Here is a 23611-nt window from a genome sequence, read left to right on the forward strand (position 1 = left end):
TTCTTGTAGTATTTTAATATTAGCTGTATTTACCTAATTAATAAATAATTGAAACAAAACATTGACTAAATCAATAAACTTGTGCATTTGTGATTTTATTTTGATGCAAGTCTTAATTCATTATCTCAAACTACACAGTCATCACTGGTAACAGACATGTTCCCATCAGAAGTTCCCAATCCAGCTTTTATATTGCTGTTTGCAGAGCCAAATTAAGTGCAAGTGTTTTTGGCATTTTGCCAAATGCCACAATGAGCTTTGCTAAAGATCACAGTACGAATCCATTTTGAGTAGGTATCCAGTTGGACACTGTTCCAACTCAACTTGGCACCAGTTCCAACTTCAAGGACTCTCTGATACTGCTGCCAGGGGGCGCTGCGATCATCAGTGGATGCCCCACCTTCTGCACTGCTTCTTGGACCTTGCATTGAACTGATTGGTAGCAGGTCCCGTCCGTTAGGGCAAATCCCACTCTGACTGGTCTTTAGTTGGACACGATGCCCGTCAATGGGAATGGAGGGGTTGCGAGAGCGGGCGATATGATTGGTTGAGAATGGTCCGAAGGCGGGCCTTACCTTCGCGCCCACCCTCTTCACAGCGGCGCTGGCTCGGGGCCGCCTTGAGTGTGAGGCCATCACTCGGATGGTGAGTGTTCGCTTGCTTGGTGTTGAAGGGGAGGCTGCGGAATGGGAGGTAGCGACAGATAGGCGTCATAGTCCTATTCTGATCGAGCGGAAACGGTGAGGTGGGAAGAGTGTCCTCCCCAAAAAAATATTTTTGAAGGGACTGTGACACCAAATAGTTTGTTTTATTTTTGTGGAGATTTAATCTTGTCAAGAGAGGGAGAGATTTTCTTTCCGGGGAGGACGGTTTAAAAAGCCATCCACACAGGCGGGGGGCGGTGGTGGTAAAGGCGGGGGGGGGGAGAGAAGAAGCTGGGCTTTGGATTGTAGACGGTGCTGGGGATGGCAGGGTCCAGAGCTGGGAATGGCGGCGGCCTCGTCAGCCACCGCTGAAAGGAAGCTTTCTCCGGGCGCCGCCGACGCACCGGGACCGGGAGACTGCAGCCGTCAGCCCACCGAAGGTGAGGAAAAAAATAATTACCAACCAGTAATAGGGAGGCATAAATATACGTTACCAAGAGGGAGATAAGCGTGTCGGACAGCAATCACCTATGTTTATCATTCTCTTCACTCTCCTCTGCTTTCCACACAGGAGATATGTTTGAATGGGTTATAAATAGAACAAAGTCATTGCTTCAGTCCTCGTTCGAGAGCAAATGCACCCTTGGCATTGGCAATCACTTCTGCAGATATCATTACGTCTGTAGAGAACGCTTCAATTATAGTTTGCTGTAAATTTTGTTTAAAAGATAGGTTGTCATCTTTATAGGCAGAGCATCGCCAGGGTGGCATTTTTTTTTCTGTCTGTCATGCCACGGTCCTAGAAAACAAAAGGGTATAACGCGTGTTGCTGTATCAGGTGGAATCATTGCGAGGGGATGCTGAAATGAATGGGTGTGTGCAGAGTTTGCTTCCAGGATTCAGTGTTACAGGACAAATTCATCACGTCAGGAAATTGGGATTTCATGGAGGAATCAGTAGTGTGAGATGTTTATAATTTCCAGGATGTGTGCATGAGATCCCCGTGATACCATATTAAAATCAAATCAAAATACAATCTGAGGTTTCTGAAAAGTGGAGGATTAATCTGGAAAAAGGAAATAACTTTTGAGGTATATCTGTAGATGTTTAAAATTAACATTTGACAATTTAAAAATAAAAATATTACATATCCTGTGCTTGGGAGGCAATAACCTGATGAAAATATGAATAATTCACAAATGTCATGATAAATCATTCATTTTCATGAAATTCTAAAATATAAATGATGTGCAAAAAGACTTGTTTGCAATTAAATATTGAAAGCTGTTGACTTGCTACCAGCTGTCTTCCACTCTTTGGGTAAAGTAACTCTGCTTGCCAAGTGCATAATTTTAAGTTTCTACTTTCAAAGTAGATATATAATGTGTTGGGTATGTACAAAGCTAGCAGCTTTTGATTATTGCTGTTTTTTTTCTTCTGTTTAGAATTGAAGAAAGTGTGGTTAGCCACTGGCATTAAATATATTACTTTAACATCCCTGTCACACAATAAAGAGAAGAAGGCAAGTGACTGGACAAATATAAAGTTGACAAAGTTTGATGCTGGGTAAATCTTGCCCAGTATTACATATAGACCTTTGGTCAAGAAAGTGGGCTAACATTAAATGTGGTCTTCCTCCGATCCCTTCAATGCAGATGAGTTTCCAAGCATTCTTTTCACAATATTTCTCGGATGTACAAATTTGTATGTCTTTACATGTTGTGTAAAATACATGAGTACATGCCCTATCGAGGATCCATAATATTTTTGAAAATATGTACATTGAGAGCTCCAAGGACACATATAATTATTTAGAGTTACTCGTTGATGATTATTTTCTGTCAAGAATGGTGTGTTGTAAGGAAGGAAGATAATATATCTTATTTCTGAAGCAAAATATTTCTGTATTTTAACATTGTTTTGACAACTTTGTATGTAACCAAATTATGTAGGTATTAAATTTTTAGCTTTCCCTTCATCACTTGGAAAACTGAATTTTCTTACTCTTGGAATTGATGATTTTTGTTTTAATAAGAATGGTTATATATTGAACATTTAATTGATGAGAATTTCACTTGTCGAGTTGGGTTTTCACTTGTGAAAGAGAGGACAAAGAAATGCCAATTCAGGAAAAGAGTCCAACCGTACGGATGTGGAGGTGCTGGTGTTGGACTGGGGTCGATAAAGTCAAAATCTCACAACACCAGGTTGTAGTCCAACAGATTTATTTGAAAGTGTTAGCTTTGAGTGCTGCTCCTTCATCGGGTAGCATAACGAGGTGTTGTGTGACTGTATGGAGACAGGCCCTTTGGCCCAAACTGGTCCATGTTGACCAAAATGTCAGTCCATGCTCACCTATTTCTTTGCACTTGGCCCATGTTCTTATAAAGCTTTCCTATTCATGTATTCGTCTAAATGCCTTTTAAATATTGTTAATGTACCCACCTCAACCACTTTCACTGACTGCTTGTTCCATATGCGTACCAGCCTCTAGAACACCGAACATTACAGTGCATCCCATCTGGCCCAGGGGACTTGTCTATATCACACTTTCCAGAATTGCTGACACCTCCTCCTTATGAACCTCAATCCAGTCTAGTCCAATAGTCTGTATCTCAGTACTCTCCTCAACAACATTGTTGTCCTATGTGAATATATTGGAGATAAATATTCATTTAGCACCTCTACTATCTCCTCAGACTACACACACAACCTCCTACTATTGTTCTTGACCGGCCCTGATCTTAGTCTATTCATTCTTTTTTTCCTGACATACCTATAGAAAGCTTTAGGGTTTTCCTTGATCCTACCTGCTAAAGACTGCTCATGTCTCCCCCGGCTCTTCTTAGTCTCTCTTCAGGTTGTAGTCCTAGAGATGCCTTCCTGGCTCACTTGTAACAGTCAAGCGCCCTAACTAAGCCTTCACGTCTCATCTTCTCCTAAGCTGCCTCCTTCCTCTTGGCAAGAGATTCGACTTCTTTAGTAAACCGTGGTTCCCTCACTCAACCACTTCCTCCCTGCCTGACAGGTACATCCTTATAAAGGACATTCAGTAGCTGTTCCTTGAACAAGCTCCACATTTCAATTGTGCCCGTACCCTACAGTTTTCTTCCTCGTTCTATGCATCCTAAATCTTGTCTAATCGCGTCATAATTGGCTTTTCTCCAGGTATAACTCTTGCCCTACGGTACATACCTATCCCTTTCCATTGCTAAAGTAAACCTAACCAAATTGTAGTCACTATCACCAAAGTGCTCTCCTGCCTCCAAGTCTTAATACCTGGTGTGGTTCATTACCCAGTACCAAACCCAAAGTGGCCTTGCCTCTTGTTGGCCTATCTGCATACTGTATCAGGAAACCCTCCTACACAAATTGGTCAAAAACTCCACCCGTGTAAGGTACTTGAACTATAAATTTTCCTGTCAATATTTGGAAAGGTAAAGTCCCCTATAACAACTACCTTGTTACTTTTGTCCTATCTAGAATCATCTTTGCAATTCTTTCCTCTATATCTCTGGAAGGCCTATAGAGAGAACTCAGCATGGTGACCTCTCCTTTCCTGTTTCTAACCTCAGTCCATACTACCTCAGTAGACTGGTCCTCCTCAAACGTCCTTTCTGCCACTGTAATACTGTCATCGACTAACAACAGTCCTCTTTGGAATGTGGGGTGAAACCCATGCAGAGACTGGCAGAATGTGCAAACTCCACACAGACAGTTGTCCAAGGCTGAAATTGAACCTGGGTTCCTGGCTCTGTGAGGCAACAGTGCTAACCACTGAGCCACTGTGCCACGCCATCTTATCTGTCTTAAATTCCATTTGCCATTTATCGGCCCACTTACTCAGCTGACCAAGTTCCTGATGCAATTTCTAATAACCTTCCTCACTGTCTATGATACTATCAATTTTAGTGTCATCAGCAAACTGACTAATTGGGAAGAGAATGTACAAGGTACAATCTTTGATATAGATAACCAACAGCAGTGGGCCCTGAGGCACTTCAATTGTTACAGGCCTCCAGTCTGACAAGCATCCTTCCACTATTACCCTCTGCTACCTACCTTCAGCCAATTGTGTAACCAATCTGTCAGTTCCCCCATCTTCCAGAGCAGCATCCATGTGGAACCTTATCAAAGGCCTTGCCGAAATCCATAGAGATTGTCTACCGCCCAGACCTCCTCAACTTTCCTGGTCACTTCTTCAAAGAACTACAACAAATTCGTGAGGCATGATCTCCCATTCACAAAGCCATGCTGACTACTCCTAATCAACCCTGCCTTTCTAAATACATAGATATCTTCTCAAGTAACTTACTGACCACAGATGTTAGGCTTACTGGTCTACAGTTCCCAGGTTTTTCTATGCAGCCACTCTTCAATAAGGGCACAACATTTGCTATCCTCCAGTCTTCTTGGATCTCAGCAATGGCTAACGATGATGCAAAAATGTCAGTCAGGGCCACCCCAATATCTTCCCCAGCCTCTTGCGGTGTTCTTGGATATATCTGGTCAGGACTAGGAGATTTATGCACCTTCGTACATTCTGATACATCCAACACCACCTCTATTGTGATATGGACTGCACCCAAGAGATTATAACTAACTTCCCCATCTTCCCAAGTCTTAATGTCTCTCTCCACAGTAAAATAGTATTTTTTGGAATTATAGATTGCAGGACTGTAGGAAGTAAAACATGGAAGAAAGGGAATATAAAATAGCAGAGAAATATAGACTAATAATAGTGTCAGTATAACTTTGAGTGCTATATTATGCCTGGTAGAATCGTGGGCTTTGGAATTTGGATACATTGGAGTGTTGATCTCGCAGCACATCTTGTTTAATGTGTTTAAGTTCTCACTCATGGGTACAAGCATCCCTTCTTTAAAGGGATAAACACTTTGTGAAGAAGGGAAATTTTAATGTTTTAATAACCTTGGTGCAATACCATGTGTAATAAGGTCTGAAATGAGATGAGTATAATGCTGCTTCTGTGGAAATTGATTGAATTGGAAGAAACATTTAAAAAGAAGCTTTGAAAGGTGGTATGAAAATTGGAGAAAATGACTGAAATTGCACCATGAGGATGATTTTGGCTACCTGTTTAATAATGATTTGGAAATGGGTACCAAAACAATAATTTGTATCATGTTGGCTGATTTGAAGTCTGGTAGACTTTTCAAATAGCAGACTGATAGAATCGTGGGCTTTGGAATTTGGATACATTGGAGTGTTGATCTCGCAGCACATCTTGTTTAATGTGTTTAACTTCTCACTCATGGGTACAAGCATTGGAAATGAAGAAATAAACCAAACTAGTGTACAGGATACAACAGAATCTGAAAATATTGGTGAAGCTTTTAATCATGCGTTTTCTTTTAGCCAACGATGCAATGGGGGGGGGGGGTAGTACTGGTGTTTATTTTCCTTCAAATTTTGTGGTGAATGGTCTTCATGAACTGCTGAAGTCTATGTGGTGAAGGTCTATGGTGGTGAAAGTTTGGCAGTTGTAAGATTTTGACCCCCAGTGACAGACAGATATTTCCAACTCATGATGATGATGAGGAGGCGGAGTACTTGTAGGTGGTGTTCCCATGTGCCTGTATCCTTTGTTCTTCTGAGTGGTGGTTATGATTTTGACAAGTGTTGTTGATAAAGATTTGAAGAATTGCTGCAGTGTATCTTATAAGTAGTACACATTGCCACCATAATGGTAGAGCGAATGAATGTTTACAATGGTCAATGGTGTGCCAGTGAAATGGGATAATGTTTCTTGTTGGTGTTGAGCTTCTTGTGTATTATTGGAGCTATACATATTATGGAAGTGGAAAGTATTCTAACATGCTCCTCACTTGTGTCTTATAGAGGATGTAAAGTTTTTGAACATTTTGAAGATGAATCACTTGGTGCTAAATATCCAGTCTTGGACCAACTGTTGTACTAACAATATTTCAATTTTAACAACAATATAGAAAAATGTATTTTTTACTTAGCTCAAAGAAGCACAAGATCTAAAAATTGATAGTGTGTAATATTCCTTATTACGTATCTTGCACCTTGAGTGCAGGGTACAATTTTGTAGCGGTTACCTGACGTTGGGGAGGTGCACCTAAAGGGAACTAGGTTGAGAATTTGGAATGTTCACCGTGGATTTCAGGGCATCTTACTGGAAACATGTTTGCTCCTAAGGGTCAATCAATGATTAATCTAAAAGGGAAATTGTGTATGCAGGCAAATGGGATTAGGTTAGTTGGGAATGGGCTTATGCCTGAAACGTTGATTCTCTTGCTCCTTTGATGCTGCCTGATCTGCTGCGCTTTTCCAGCAACACATTTTTCAGCTAATTGGGAATCATGTTTGGCATGGGGTTGGACAGAAGGGTCTGTTTCTGCGCACTCCCTCTCCTTTTGCGGGCACCCTCTCACACCTTCCTTCCCACATACAGTCCCATGGTATCGCTCTTCCCCCACCTCCACACCCCCTACCCCCACCGCGCATGGTCCTGCTTCTCTACCGCATGCTCTTGCTTTTGCTGTCTCTCCCTTGTGCATGATCTCACTCTCCCTTTCGCTTCTAAAGGCTTTGTACCATAATGCACAAAGCACTCAAGATAATATAGATGGACAGATGATTATAAATCAAAGTCACAAGGACTTTAAAGTGGTGAGGTGACAGCTTATTCCCGAAATGTTGACTTATGCTCTTGGATGCTGACTGCCCTGTTGTGTTGTTCCGGTGCCATGCTTTTTGACCTCGATCTCCAGTAGTCCTCACTTTTTCCTACTGAATGGGTAGACGTTTGTGTAGGTTGGCAGGTCTCAGGAGACGTTATACAAATTTCCAGAACAGGTAATAGGACAAGAGTATGTAAAGACCTATGAACATAGTTTCAGGCTATGTTCAAGCAAAAAAGAGGACAGTTATGTCAAGGGGGGAGGGTGTTGTACTTAAACATGTGCAATGTATAAAATAAGGTAAGTGACCTTGTGGCACAGTTTGAATTGGTGTGAATAATGAGCATTACAGAGATGTGGCTGCAAGCGGATCAGGGCTGAGAATTAAATGTCCTACCGAGGATATGTGTCCTACTGAAAGCTCAGGCTGATGGTTAGCTGGGGTGAGATTGTCTTGTTAGTAAGAAGTGAAATTAAATTAATAGCAAGAATCAATAAAGGGTCAGAGGCATAAAGTTTGTGTGGGTAAAGTTGTGGAACCGCAAATTAATAGACTGTAATGGGAGTTACTCACAGACCACCTAGCAGTAGTCAGGACTTGGGGCAGAAAGTAAATCAGGAGAAACAAAAGGCACATAAGAAAGTGCTATTAACAATAATCATGGGAGACCTCAATCTGCAGGTGGGCTGGGAAAATCAGGTTGGTAGTGGATCTCAAAAAGAATTTGTAGAATGTCTACAAGGTGTTTTTTTTCTGGAACAGCTTGTGATGGATCACACTGCTAAAAACAGGCAGGTCTGGATTTTGCCATGTATAATGAAGCAGACTGGATTATGGAGCTGAAGGAGCCCCCTAGAGTCAGTGACAGTAATACGATAGCATTCACCCTGCAGTTTGTCAGGGAGAAACTTGAATCAGATGTAATAGTATTACAATTGAGTAAAGGTAACTACAAAGGCACTGATAAGAACTGGCCACAGTTGATTGGAATGGAAGGCTAGCAGGAGTTTCTGGGGGTAATTTGCAATGCAAATTTCTTAAATGTAGCACCCCATTTAAGAAAGGAAGGAGGCAGAAAGAGAAATTACAGATTGGTTAGCCTGAGCTCGGTTGCTGGTGAAGTTTGAGTCCATTATTACGGATGAGCTCGCGGAGTACTTGGAAGTGCATGGTAAATTGTTAAGGGTTGGACAAATTTGTTAAATTCTTTGAGGAAGTAACAAGCAATTTAGACGAAAGAGAGCCAACAGACTTTGATAAGTTGTTGCACAGGAGTTGCTAAATAATTAAGAGCACATGATGTTAGGGGCAAAGTACTAGCATGGATAGAGAATTGGCTGACTGGCAGTAGTCCAAGTGAGGGTATAAATTGGTCTTTATTAGGATCCCAGCAGGTCACTAGTGGAGTTCTAGGGTCAGTATTGGGACCACAACCATTCATCTTCTACATTAACAAAAAGAGTGAAGAAATTGAGTGAATCTTTGCTAAGTTTGCAGATGACACAAAGATATTTAGAGGCACAGATAGTGTTGAGGAAGCAGGAAGGCTGCACAAGAACTTGGACAGGATTGTAAGTGACAGACAGAATACAGTCTGGGAAAGTGAGATTGTACACTATTGTTAGGAAGAATAGAAGCAGAGAGCATTTTCTTCACCCACAGTATGGTGAATCTGTGGATCTCTGCCATAGGACGCTGTTATGGCTAAGTCATTGAGTATATCTAAGACAGAAATAAATAGGTTCCTAAGGGGATCAGAGGTTCTAGGGAGAAGGCAGAGGAATGGGTTGAGAAACATGAGCTACAATCAAATGATAGGGCAGATTCAATGGGCTGAATGACCTAATTCTGCTCTGCTGCTGTATCTTAAGGTTTTATGGTAAGTCAGTGGAGAGTTGATGGAAGCCAAGTTATTAGGCTTGTGTCCATCAACAGATTGCTTTGTCAGGATATTGCAAACCTACTTGAGCCTTGCTACTGTTGTAGCAGTCTTGGTAACTGGAAGATATAGCATCACAACTTTGAATTGTGACTTGCATATATTGGTAAGATTTTCTGGAGTAAGGAGGTGAGGAAATAGCCACAGAGCACCTCAGTCTCTGATCACTTTGATAGTCATGACATATGGGCGGCATGGTGGCTCAGTGGTTAGCACTGCTGCCTCACAGTGCCAGGGGCTAGGCTTCAATTCCCGCCTTGGGCAACTGTCTATGTGGAGTTTGCATGTTCTCCCATTGTCTGCGTGGGTTTCCGCTCCGTGCTCCAGTTTCCTCCCACAATCCAAAGATGTGCTGGTCAGGTGAATTGGCCATGCTAAATTGCCCATAGTGTTAGGTGCATTAGTCAGGGGTAAATATAGGGAAATGGGTCTGGGTGAGTTACTCTTCAGAGGGTCGTTGTGGACTTGTTGGGCCGAAGGGCCTGTTTCCATACTGTAGGTAATCATTAGCCCATCAGCTGAATCTCTGCAGAAGCAGCTGTACTGGTCCAACTGTCCATCAAATCTTCTGTAAATTCCATCAATGAATTTATCTCCTCCATATTTTAGGAATTCATTTTATTGCCTAACCATTCATTATATTTAAAAATTGTTTTTTTTATGTCCCCATTGGTTTTTTTGGTGTAATTTTTATCTTGGTGTTCCCTGATCTTTGACCTCCAACCAATGGAAATAGCTTTTCCCTACGTATTCTGTCTATACCTCACATGATTTGAATACCTTCGTCACAGCTCCTCTCATTTTTATGTGGCTGTATTCAATTTTAAACCAATAGTTCCCCACAGGATGCTAATGCTTGAGTTCACCTTTGAACTGGATATTGTCTACTACTTGTGTGGTGTCCCCATACCAACTAAAACCTAGTTTGGACTTCATCTGCTGTTATTTGCGGAATTATGAATGGAGCTGAATGCTGTCTATCATCCCTTTAGCCCTACAACTCTCCAAAGTGACTGTGCTCCTCTCACTCTGACCACTTGAGCATCTTTAGTTTTAATTGTTCCACCATTGGAGCCTATAGCTTCAGTTGCTTAGAACCTAAGTTTTGGAATTCCCTCCCACTTCCTAGCTGTCTATTTACCTTTCATTTCTCCTTCACGCCTAATGTTTTGGTCTAGTATCCCATGTGTCTGTGTCATAGAGTTATAGAGATGTACAGCATGAAAACAGACTCTTCGGTCCAACTCGTCCATCCCGACCAGATATCTTAACCTAATCTAGTTCCATTTGCCAGCACTTGGCCCATATCACTCTAAACCCTTCCTGTTCATGTACCCATTTGAAATGCTGTAATTGTACAAGCCTCCTCTACTTCCTCCAGCAGCCCATTCCATACTTACATGATGAAAAGGTTGCCCTTTAGGTCCCTTTTATATCTTTCCCCTCTCACCCGAAACCGATGCCCTCTAGTTCTGGACTTGTCTATTTATCCATGCCCCTTACCATTTTATATGCCTCTACAAGGTCACCCTTCAGCCTCCAACGCTCCTGGGAAAACAGCCTCAGCCTACTCACCCTCTCCCCATAGCTCAAATCCTCCAACCCTGGCAACATCCTTGTAAATCTTTTCTGAACCCTTTCAAGTTTCACAATATTCTTCCAAGAGGAAGGAGACCAGAATTGCACGCAACATTTCAAAAATGGCCTAAGAAACATGCTGAACAGCCACAACATGACCCCCCAACTCCTATACTCAATGGACTGACCAATAAGGAAAGCATACCAAACGCCGCCTTCACTATTCTATCTATCTGTGACTCTACTTTTCAAGGAACTGTGAACCTGCACTCCAAGATCTCTTTGTTCAGTAACACTCCCCAGGACCTTACCTTTAAGTGTATAAGTCCTGCTCTGATTGCATTTTGGAAAAGCCAGCTCATTGCATTTATCAAAATTAAACTCCATTTACTGCTCCTCAGCCCACTGGCCCATCTGATCAAGATCCCGATTTTACTCCGAGGTAACCTTTTTTGCTGTCCACTGCACCTCCAATTTTGGTGCCATCAGCAAAATTACTAATTATACCTCCTATATTCACATCCAAATCATTTTTATCAATGATGAAAAGTAGTGGACCCAGCGCTGAATCCTTGTGGCGCGCCGCTGGGCACATGTCTCCAGTCTGAATAGCAACCCTCTACCACCTCCCTCTGTCTTCTACCTTTGAGCCAGTTCTGTGTTCAAATGGTTAGTTCTTCCTGTATTCCGTGAGATCTAACCTTGTTAACCAGTCTCCCATGAGGAATCTTTTCAAACGCTTACTGAAATCCATATAGACTTCATATAGTCCACATACATATGGGGTGCCCTCATCTGTCCTCTTTGTTACTTCTTCAAAAAACGCAAACAAGTTTGTGAGACATGATTTCCCATGCACAAAGGCATGCTGACTATCCCTTGCTTTTCCAAATAGATGGAATTCCTGAGCCTCAGGGTTCCCTCCAACAACTTGCCCACCACCGACGTCAGGCTCGCAGGTCTACAGTTCCCTGGATTGTCCTTACCACCTTTCTTAAATAGTGGCACCATGTTAGTCACCTGCAGTCTTTTGGCACCTCAGCTGTGACTATTGATGATTCAAATATCTCAGCAATCACTACCTTAGCTTTCCACAGAGCTCTAGGGGACACCTAATCAGGTCCTGGGAATTTATCTACTTTTATCTGTTTCAAGACATCCAGCACCACCACCTCTGTAATATGGACATTTTTTCAATATGTCCCCATCTATTTCCCCACATTCTGTATCTTCCATGCCCCCCTCCACAGTAAATACTGATGCAAAATACTCCTTTAGTATTTCCCCCATCTCCTGTGGTTCCACACATAGGCAGTCTTGCTGATCTTTGAGGGGCCCTATTCTCTCTGTAGTTACCCTTTTGTCTTTAATGTATTTATAAAAACTCTTTGGATTTTCCTTAACCCTATTTGCTATCTCATGTCCTCTTTTTGCCCTCCTGATTTCCCTCTCAAGTATACTCCTTCTGCCTTTTTACTCTTCTTAGGATTCACTCGATCTCTCCTGTCTATACCTGACATATGCTTCCTTTTTCTTAACTAAGCCCTCAATTTCTCTAGTCATCCAGCATTCCCTACACCAGCTTTAACAAAGGGTCAGTTAGACTCGAAACGTCAGCTCTTTTCTCTCCTTACAGATGCTGTCAGACCTGCTGAGATTTTCCAGCATTTTCTTTTTTGGTTTCAGATTCCAGCATCTGCAGTAACATGCTTTTTTCCCTATACCTACCATCCTTACTTTTCACCCTAATAGACTATACTGTCTCTGGATTCCCATTATCTCATTCTTGAAGGTTTCCCATTTTCTAGCTGTCCCTTTATCTGCGAACATCCGCCCCCAATCATCATTTGAAAGTTCTGCCTAATACCGTCAAAATTAGCCATCCTCCGATTTAGAACTTGGAACTTTTAGATCTGGTCTATCCTCTTCCATCACTATTTTAAAGCTAATAGAATTATGGTCCGTGTCCCTAAAGTACTCCCCCACTGACAACTCAGTCACCTGCCCTGGCTTATTTCAAGTTTTGCACCTTCTCTAATAGGAACAGCCACATACTGAATCAGAAAATGTTCTTGTACACACTTAACAAATACCTCTCCATCTAAACCCTTAACACTGGCAGTTCCCGTCCGTGTTTGGAAAGTTAAAATCCCTTCCTGTAACCACCCTATTATTCTTGCAGATAACTGAAATCTCCTCACAAGTTTGTTTCTCAGTTTCCCATTGACTATTAGGGGGTATTTAATACAAGGAGAAAGTGAGGTCTGCAGATGCTAGTGATCAGAGCTGAAAATGTGTTGCTAGAACATCACAGCAGGTCAGGCAGCATCCAGGGAACAGGAGAATCGATGTTTCGGGCATAAGCCCTTCCTGAAGAAGGGCTTATGCCCGAAACATCGATTCGCCTGTTCCCTGGATGCTGCCTGACCTGCTGCACTGTTCCAGCAACACATTTTCAGGTCTTTAATACAATCCCAGTAAGGTGATCATCCCCTTCTTATTTCTCAGTTCCACGTAAATAACCTGCCTGGGTGTATTCCCAGGAATATCCTCCCTAAGTACAGCAATTAAGCCAACCTTTATCAAAAACAGCACTTCCCCTCCTCTGTTGTCTATCTTTCAATCCTTCATGTAGCATTTGTATCCTGGACATTAAGCTGCCAATCCTGTCTGCCCCGAGCCATGTTTCTGTAATTGCTATAATATCCCAGTGCCATGTTCCTAACTATGCCCTGAGTTCATCTGTTAGGCCCCTTGCATTGAAGTAAATACAGTTTGATGAATCAATCCTACCTTGTTCTCTGCTTTGTTCATTCCTGCCCTGACTGTTTTCTAGCTCCCTTTCCCAACTGTGCCAGTCTCCGGTCGATCTCTTTCCTCACTATTTCCCTGGGTCCCCTCATCCCCTGCCCACTTTACTAGTTTAAACTTGGCTGTTCGTGCTACATTCCTCTGAGTCCATCACCTCCTATTTTCCAAAACAGCATACTTGTTTGAAATGGGAAAAGCCACAGAGGTCTCCTACACTACCTTCCTACCCCTCTACCTTTTCAGGAGTTAACCCAATTACCTGACTGCTTGTGTGGCTTTTCTCCCCTCCTATAACTGCCAACCATAATACCCCTAGCTCTCGTAAATTTATCATTACCTCTAACTGTCACTCCAGTGGATCCATGTGATCTAATAGGATTCGCAAGCAAAGACAGTTCCTACAGACATGGAAACATGGAAACTCTCCCTAAACTCCCACATTTGACAGGAAGAGTGTATCACTCCAATAAAGGTCACTGTTGCTCCTTTGTAATCTACAGACCCAGAAAATAGCACTGTCTTTTTGCTCTAAAAAACAGTGCTCCAGGCTGACATAGTGCTTATGGTTTAGATTTTTGAAATTTAATCAAGAGAGATTTCAGTAAAACATAAAATAAAGAAAGAACTCACTGTACTCATTACTGCAGATTAACAGCAGGGTTACACATTAAAAAAATGATGCACTTATCGTGTTCCATTGCTGTGAGCTCTCCCATACAAGTTCCTCCAATGTCAGCTGTGAATTCCGCTGTTTGTTAATTTTTCCTAGATGCACTCTGTCCAGAGATGCATGAACTCAAACAGCAAAGGCAGTAACTGTGTAGGTTCATTGTTGTGTCAGTTAGCAGTGTAGGTTTACATAGAACAATACAATGCAGAACAGGCCCTTCGGCCCTCAATGTTGCGCCAACCTGTGAACTAATCAAAGTCCATCCCCTTATGCTATCCATTCTCTTTTTCTCTCTCCCTCACTGACCATGTGGTTGCTGCCTTGAGTCTGTCCTCTCTTTTATGAGCACTGTTGTTTTGACTTTTTTTTCCCCATAGTTCCAAAACAATGTAACAGCATATACAACAGTAATTGTTGCACCTAGAATTCAAGGAAATACAACAGGATCTTGATAAGATGGGCCAATGAGCTGAGAAGTGGCAGATGGTGTTTAATTCAGATAAATGTGAGGTGCTGCATTTTGGGAAAGCAAATCTTAGCAGGACTTCTTAATGGTAGGGTCCCAGGGAGTGTTGCTGAACAAAGAAACCTGGGAGTGCAGGTTCATAGCTCCTTGAAAGTGGAGTCGCAGGTAGATAGGATAGTCAAGAAGGCGTTTGGTATGCTTTCCTTTATTGGTCAGAATATTGAGTACAGGAGTTGGGAGGTCATGTTGCGGCTGTACAGGACATTGGTTAGGCCGCTGTTGCAACATTGCATGCAGTTCTGGTCTCCCTATTGGAAAGATGTTGTGAAACTTGAAAGGGTTCAGAACAGGGTTGGAGGATTTGAGCTATGGGGAGAGGCTGAACAGGCTGGGGCTGTTTTCCCTTGAGTGTCGGAGGCTGAGGGGTGACCTTATAGAGGTTTACAAAATCATGAAAGGCATGGATAGGATAAATAGGCAAAGTCTTTTCCCTGGGGTTGGGGAGTCCAGAACTAGAGGGCATAGGTTTAGGGTGAGAGGGGAAAGATATATATAAAAGAGACCTACGGGGCAACACTTTCATGCAGAGGTTAGTATGTGTATGGAATGAGCTGCCAGAGGAAGTGGTAGAGGCTGGTACAACTGCAACTTTTAAGAGGCATTTGGGTGGGTATATGAACAGGAAGAGTTTGAAAGGATATGGGCAGGGTGCTGGCAGGTGGGACTAGATTGGGTTGGGATATCTGGTCGGCATGGGCGGGTTGGACCGAAGGGTCTGTTTCCATGCTGTACATCTGACTCTAAAAACGAGCAGCTCTTACAGCTACAGTTTTTTCCCATCCTCCATCTTTGATGTTATAGTTTCTTTTATGATTGTCCTCTGACCTTTTGAGTGCTTTATTACTTATAAGTACAGTTGAAACTTTATTGCTGGAACAGCACAGCAGGTCAGGCAGCATCCAGGGAACAGGAGATTTGACGTTTCGGGCACAGGCCCTTCTTCAGGAATCCTGAAGAAGGGCCTGTGCCCGAAACGTCGAATCTCCTGTTCCCTGGATGCTGCCTGACCTGCTGTGCTGTTCCAGCAATAAAGTTTCAACTTTGATCTCCAGCATCTGCAGACCTCACTTTCTCCTACTTATAAGTACAGTTGTACTATACAAGTTGTTGATTCTCTCCCCTTGTGGAGGGGGTGGAAATAATTGCTAATTGTCTAAAGTGAAAAAGTTAAAAGCTAATGGGGCTAAAGACCAATAGTCCACTGAACCTGATGGTTTCCCTTAAAGGGAGTATCTCTAAAGAGATAGTGGACGAACTGGTAATAATCTTCCAAAAAACCTTAGATTCTGGAAAAGTCCTGGAGGATTGCAAAACTGCCAGTGCAGCACCCTTTTTTAAAAAGAAAGAAGCAGACACACAAGTTAAGTCTTTGTTACCATGGCTGACTCTGCTGATTAAGAGGGGCATATCAAGGTCCTAGAAATAGATTGTGACTGGGGACTTTCTAAGCAGGTGTTTCTGTGGCCATGAGTGTGATATCAGGATGGTGTGTTGCTTTTCCGAGCGACTGCAGTAATTTCTTAAAGGGGAGAGTGAGCAAATGGAGGTTGTTGTGTGTGTTGGTACCAATGGCATCAGTGGTAGAGGAAGGGATGAGATTCTGCAGAAAGAATATAGGAAATTAGGCAGAATATTAAAGTGCAGACTTTAAGGATAGTATTTTCTGGATTAATCCCGGTGACAGTAAGAAGAGTGGGCTAGGGCAGATGATTGCATGGCTGAGGAGCAATTGCAGGAGGCAGGAATTCAAAGTTTTGGATCATTGGGATCTCTTCTGGGACATAAGTGACCTCTACAAAGGGACAGGTTGTATCTGAATTGAAGGGGCACCAATATCCCAGCTGGCACGATTTGTTTGTGCTACGTGAGAGGCTTTAAACTAGTATGGGGGGGCAGGAAATGGGTTGGCATCCAAGGCTGTATTGAGAAAAGAGAGATGGTTAAGACTGGCATAGTAGTTGAGGGGAACAAGTTAAATAGACAAGACAGGAAAGAGATTGGTAGAAAATGAAGAAAGACTGATAAATCTAACTACTTCAATTTCAATGCAAGAGGCCTGACAGGTAAGGCAGATGAACTTAGATGGATGGGAACATGGGACTGGGATGTCATAGCTATTACCTGGCTGAAGGAGGGACAGAACTGCTAGTTTAAGGTTCTGGAGTATAGGTGCTACAGGAAGGAGAGGAGGGCGAGTTCACTTTTGGTTAGGGACACCATTATGACTGTACTTAGATGGTTGTGCCTGAGGGATCGTCCAATCAAGTAATGTGGTTGGAATTGAGAAATAAAAAGGGGATAATCACCTTGATGGGATTGTACTGTAGCACCCCTGCCCCCCCACCACCCCATATTTAGCCTGAAATAATTTGGCATAATTAAATGTTTTAATTCATTAATGTTTCTTATTTCTAATAAATACTGCTAGTTTCTTTATATATGCTCGTGAGGATTTCTTTGAGCTGCTTCCAGTCAGTTTGAATTTACTGCGAGGTTCTGCCCATATTGAATATAGCATTGAGTTAAAATGGTCAAGTATTGCATTCAGGATTAATTACAACGCCTCTTTGCATTGTAATGAGATTTTAAAAACAAGAACATAGGAAAAGAATCACTTGTACACTGAATATTTCAGGTGTAGCCATGTATTATTGATGCACATACAATCTTGTGTGTTCTGCTGAGGTCACAAATACTTTGCCAAATGCTTTAGCTAAAAAGTGCCAATGCATGATGAAACAGGTTAGCTATTACACCTGTATTGTGCCAATGTGTGGCTCTAGCAGCAGAGGAGAATCTTTCTTTCTTATAAACAATCAATTTCGTTGCATGTTAACAGGCTGTGTGATTGGATAATATTGCTGACACTAGTATTTACTTTTTGGTTGTGCTTGAATGACTCTTGGGCATATATCAGTGTTCTTTATTTGTCGTGTAAACAAAATGATGCATTCACCTATGGAATCATAGAGATGTACAGCATGGAAACAGATCCTTTGGTCCAACTTATCCATACAGACCAGATGTCCTGGATTAATTTAGTCCCATTTGCCAGCATTTGACCTTTATCCCTCTAAATCCTTCCTATTCATTTACCCATACAAATGCCATTTAACTGTTGTAATTGTACCAGCCTGCACTACTTCCTCTGGCAACTCATTCCATACATGCACCACCCTCTGCGGGGGAAAAAGTTACCCTTTGGTCCCTTTTAAATCTTTCCCCCCTCACCCTAAACCTGTGCCCTCCTCCAGTTTTGACTCCCCCCGTCCAGGGAAAAATATCCCTGTCTATTCACCCTATCCATGCCCCTCATGATTTTAAAACTTCTATAACATCATCCCTCAGCCTTCGATGCTCCAGGGAAAATCGCCCCAACCTATGCAGCCTTCCCCTGTATCTCAAATCGTCCAACCCTGGTAACGTCCTTGTAAATCTTTCCTGAACCCTTTCAAGTTTCACAACATTCTTTTTATAGCAGAGAGACCAGAATTGCACACAATATTCCAAAAGTGGCTTAATCAATGTCCTGTACACCTGCAATATGACCTCCTATCTCCTATACTCAATGCTCTGGCCAATAAGGGAAAGCATAATAAAGGCTTCCTTCGCTATGCTGTCTACCTGCGACTCCACTTTTGAGGGAACTATGAGCCTGCACTCCAATGTCTCTTTGTTCAGCAATACTCTCCAGGACCTTACCATAGTTACAGTAAATCAGCATATATGTATTTTGAGCAGGGATTATTGAATAGCATTGCTTATTCCTTCCTAGGCCTACACACACATGGTGTTGTGTAGTTGAAATAATTTGGTACTGAACTTTTTAAAATGCTTTAAATAGTTTTAAGGTACATTTTCAAGTGCATTCATGTTTAAAAATTGTATGATGTATTTCCTTATGCATTCGATGTCTTAATTGAAGGAATAAGATTTGGATTGTGCAATGTTGCTTATTTAAAACAGTAAGGTTTCGCCAAGCAAATTTTGACGCAATTTTGTGATTTTTCTATTATGGTCAATTAAACTTTCAGTTGAAACTGAATGAGATTGTATCCAAATTTTTCATTGCTGATATTCTTAGACTGTCTCTTAACTTTTAACCCAAAGGTGAGCAGCTTTGTTTTGTCAGTTCATTAGCTAGGGTTTGTGTGCCTTTGTTTGGACTTAGCATTTTTCATGGTTTTCCCAGAGGCGGTTTTCCTCTTCAACACTACCTCTTTAATGACCCCATGTTTGAAAATCATAATGACATATTTAAAATAGGTGTTTACTTGCTGTTAGTGTAATGGGTTAGCTTGTTTATGGGTGCATAAGTGCATGAATTTGGGAGAAGTAGTCAAAAACTGTTCTTGGCATAATTATTGTGGCAACACTTTGTAATTCCAGTGAACACCAAAATCTCTCTTCACAGGTGCATTGTGGTAAAGGACATTGGTGCCATTGATAACTTGTCTGACTGCTGAAGATAATGTGCTTGCATTTGGAATCCAAATTCTGCACATAATGGTTCAAACATAATCTTGAATGTACCATTTGTTGGTTTGCCAAGGAAGTTCTCTTGTTCTCGTATGATCACCTTTTCATGTTTTATGGGAATTGAGAAGAAAATTGAAAGGTAGTAATCACATATTTGTGCCCAATTTTCTGATTTTTTTGTGCTTCTTGTCACCTTTACAATATTTTCTATTCCATTTGTTCTGAAATGCTGTAACACACCTGTGGAGCAGATGCGACTTGAACCCAAGCTTCATGGCTCAATGCTATCTTGCAAATTCGTTACTCATCAAGGATTTGTGGAAGACTGGAAAAAAGATTAGTGCTTTCTTCTGCACAGTGAGACCAGAATTCTAACTTTTTAAAAAAATGGCCTCAAATTTGACCTGATGTTGAACATTGTCATTGAGATCTCTAGTCCCATACATTTAGGCAAGGGAAAATATCTGACTTGCATTTTAGATGCAAAGTCCAGCCATTTATAAACCGTCATGCAGAGAGAAAGCATGTGTGCAATTCTGAGTACAGTTCAAACAACCTTCTCAGCACTTTGATGTGAGAAAGTGAGTGAGCATCTCTGGAGTAGCAGATTGGCAATTGCCTACTTCATTAAATAATGTGGAAAAAATACAGGATTAAGAGGATGGACTTTATAATGTTAACCATTGTAACAGCGTTGACCAGCACTTGCCTTAAATTGGCACGTATGTTCTTCATGGCACACAACTTACTGTGTGATCCAGTTCAGTCACATTGCATTTTGGGCAATTAATTTCACATTGCACCATTCCTCTGTGTCTTCCTATCATGATTTATCTCTGTGGATATGAATATCAATACGTATTGTTCAAAACTTTCATTTTCAGTGAAGCTGTCAAGGAATTGGAAGTCTCTTTAGCTTGTTGTTTGGTTAGGTAGTATTTTGCAAAATAAATTCCCCCAATGTTGATTCTTTGTAAAGCAGTGTGAGCAGAAAAACCTGTTCTAGTGATTCATCCCCAGCCTTCAGATTGCAATAAACTGTCTCCTTTCAATAACTGACGTGGTACCTTGAAAATCCAAGTAACCCTTTTCTTGGCTGACAACACAGATTCACTGCAATTTTATCAGAGGTATAAAATCATTTATCGGGAAGCCTCAAGTGTCTTCCTTTATCCTCTTGCCTATTGCATTGAAAAACGTGCTAGTATTTCCACCTAGATATAAAGTTAATTAATAATTCTTTATCCCAACTCTCTTTCAGGTAGAAGTGCATGGACTGTTCAGAGCACAGATTTTTATCACCCAGTCTCTGTATCACTTATTTTGGGATTTGAATGTTTTTGATGACTACTGAGTTTCCTTTTAATTTCTTTTAGTGATGATGAATTTATAAAAAGGTGAGCATAAATCCACTGTGATTTTTCAGCAGCTTTAATCTGTGAAATGAAATCTGGCAGACCTGAAATGAAACCTGTTGGACTAATTGCTATTGACCAAAGCCCTGGAAACAATGGCAAAAACAGCCCTGTTGACACTCCAAAATATTTCTTATTGCTATCTGGGGGCTAGTACCAAAATTTGGAAAGGTGTCTCACAGACTAGTTCCCACACCCCTTGCTGCAGACCTAGTCAGAGGTAAAAATATACTTATATTCATCCTCACCATTCTGCCTGCCACACACTCATCTGATTATGATGGTATCTGCATGAGTGACCACTGCACAGCCCTTGTGGAGATAAAGTCCCTTCACATTGACAATACCCACCGCTGTCATGTTGTTTGGCGCTAACACCATGCTAAATGGTACAGTCTTCAAAAAGATTCAGCAACTCAAGACTGGGCATCAATGGGATGGTGTGTGGTTGTATTTTGAGTGTGGCATCAGGGTGCCCAAGCAAAACTTGAATTGATGGAATCAAGGGGCAAACTCTCCACTGGTTAGAGTCACACCTGGCACACAGATGTTTGTGGTTTTTGGAGATCAGTCTACTCCTTGTCTAATCACCGTTTCCATAGTCCTCATGATTTTGTAAATCTTGATGTTAACCCTCAGCCTCTGGCACCTCAGGGTAAATCGCCCTGGCCTATTCAGCCTCTCCCTATAGCTCAAACCCCTCCAACCTGGCAACATCCTTGTAACTCTTTTCTGAACCCTTTCTAGTTTCACAACATCCTTCCTATAGTAAGGAGACCAGAATTGCACACAGTATTCCAAAAGTGGCTTATTCAATGTCCTGTTCGGCTGCAAAATTACCTTCCAACTTCTATACTCAATGGAGTGACCAAAAAGACAAGTATACCAAAGGCTTTCTTCAGTATCCTGTCTACTTGTGACTCCACTTTCAAGCAATATGAGCCTGCACTCCAAGGTCTTTTTTTTTTCAGCAGCACTGCTCAGGACATTTCCATTAAGCATATAAGTCTTGCCCTGATTTTCCCTATCAAAATATAGCAGCCCACATTTATCTAAATGCCATAAGTGGGGATGTTCACCAATGACTAAACAACTCCTGAAGAAGGGTTATACCTGAAACGTTGACTTTTCCACCTCCTAATGCAGCCTGACTTGCTGTGTTCTTCTAGCCTCCTGATTGTCTACTTTGGATTTGCAGCATCTGCAGTGTTTTTGTCTCTAACTGAACAATGTTTAGCACTATTTCTGGTTCCTCAGTTGCTGGATCAGTCCATGTTCAAATGCAACCAGATCTGGATAATATCCAGACTTGCATTGAAACATGACAAGTAACATTTACACCACAGAAATGCCAGGCAATGACCATCCCTAATAAGAGACCATTTAACCACCACTTTATGACATTTAATGATGTTCCATCATTGAATCCTACAAACATCTTGAGGGTTACCATTGACTAGAAACTGCATTGGATTCACCATATGAACACACTGGCTTCAAGGACAGGTCAGAGGCTAGGATTAACTCAATTCATGACTTTTCAAAACATGTTTGTTATCTTCGCAGTACATTTTAGGAGTGTGATAGAATACTCCCCACTTCCGAGATGATTGCAACTCTGACAACACTGAAGGAGCTCAATGCCATCCATGACAAAGCAGCCACACCAGCATCCATGCCCTCTACCAGTCATGTTCATTCGCAGCATATAACATTGCAGCACAGAACAGGCCCTTTGGTCCTCGATGTTGCGCCATCCTGTGAAACTAATCCGAAGCCCATCTAACCTACGCTATTCCATTCTCGTCCATATGCCTATCCAATGACTACTTAAATGCCCGTAAAGTTGGCGAGTGTACAACTGTTGCAGGCAGTGCGTTGCATGCCCCTACTACTGAGTAAAGAAACTACCTCTGAGGTCTGTCCTATAACTATCACCACTCAGTCTGAAGCTATGCCCCCTTGTGCTAGCCATCACCATCCTCTCTCACTGTCTGCCCAATCTAACCCTCTGATTATCTTGAATGTCTCAATTAAGTCACCTCTCAACCTTCTCTGTAATGAAAACAGCCTCAAGTCCCTCAGCCTTTCCTCCTAAGACCTTTCCTGGCAACATCCTAGTAAATCTCCTCTGAACCCTTTCACAGGCTTCCTATAATGCGGTGACCAGAACTGCACACAATTCTCCAAGTATGGCTATACCAGAGTTTTTTACAGCTACAACATGACCTCGTGGTTCTGAAACTCGATCCCGCTACACATAAAGGCTAACACAACGTATGCCTTCTTAAACAGTCCTATCAACCTGGGTGGCAATTTTGAGGGATCTATGTACATGGATAAAGAGATCTCTCTGCACATCTATACTACCAAGAATCTTACCACTAGCCCAGTACTCTTCCAAAGTGAATCACCTCTCACGTTTCTGCATTAAACTCCATTTGGCACCTCTTATCCTAGCTCTGCAGCTTATCTATATCCCTCTGCAATCTACAACATCCATCAACACTATCCACAACTGTACCTGCGTTACTGCTGTCTGCAAATTTACTAACCCATCCTTCTACACCCTCATCCAGTTCGTTTATTAAAATGTCAAACAGCAGTGGCCCCAAAACAGATCCTTGCAGTACATAATTAGTAACTGAACTCCAGGATGAACATTTCTCGTCAGCCACCCCCCTGTGTTGTCTTTCAGCTAGCCAATTTCTGATCCAAACCGCTAAATCGGCCTCAATCTCATGCCTCTGTATTTTGTGCTGTTGCCTACCATGGGGAACCTTATCAAATGCCTTACTGAAATCCATATGCACACATCAACCGCTTTACCCTCATCCACTTGTTTGGTCACCTTCTCAAAGAACTCAATAAGGTTTG

The 23611-nt window shown here is 41.8% G+C and overlaps 1 protein-coding gene across 10 annotated transcripts in view; it reads left to right on the forward strand.

Annotated features, from left to right (window-relative positions):
- The first annotated feature begins 576 nt into the window (after nucleotides 1-576).
- The window catches only part of LOC122540026 (protein TANC2), a 1063581-nt gene continuing 1040546 nt past the window's right edge, over nucleotides 577-23611 (forward strand). For 4 of the 10 annotated variants that reach the window (XM_043675319.1, XM_043675327.1, XM_043675320.1 and 1 more), the window contains exon 1: nucleotides 577-1084. The gene's annotated coding sequence lies outside the window, so the exon portion shown is untranslated. The remainder of the gene's footprint in view (nucleotides 1085-23611) is intronic. The other 6 variants (XM_043675326.1, XM_043675328.1, XM_043675329.1 and 3 more) reach the window with 3 other exon arrangements.

Source organism: Chiloscyllium plagiosum, chromosome 33 (assembly GCF_004010195.1).
Source record: "Chiloscyllium plagiosum isolate BGI_BamShark_2017 chromosome 33, ASM401019v2, whole genome shotgun sequence".
In the NCBI taxonomy this organism is placed as follows: domain Eukaryota; kingdom Metazoa; phylum Chordata; class Chondrichthyes; order Orectolobiformes; family Hemiscylliidae; genus Chiloscyllium; species Chiloscyllium plagiosum.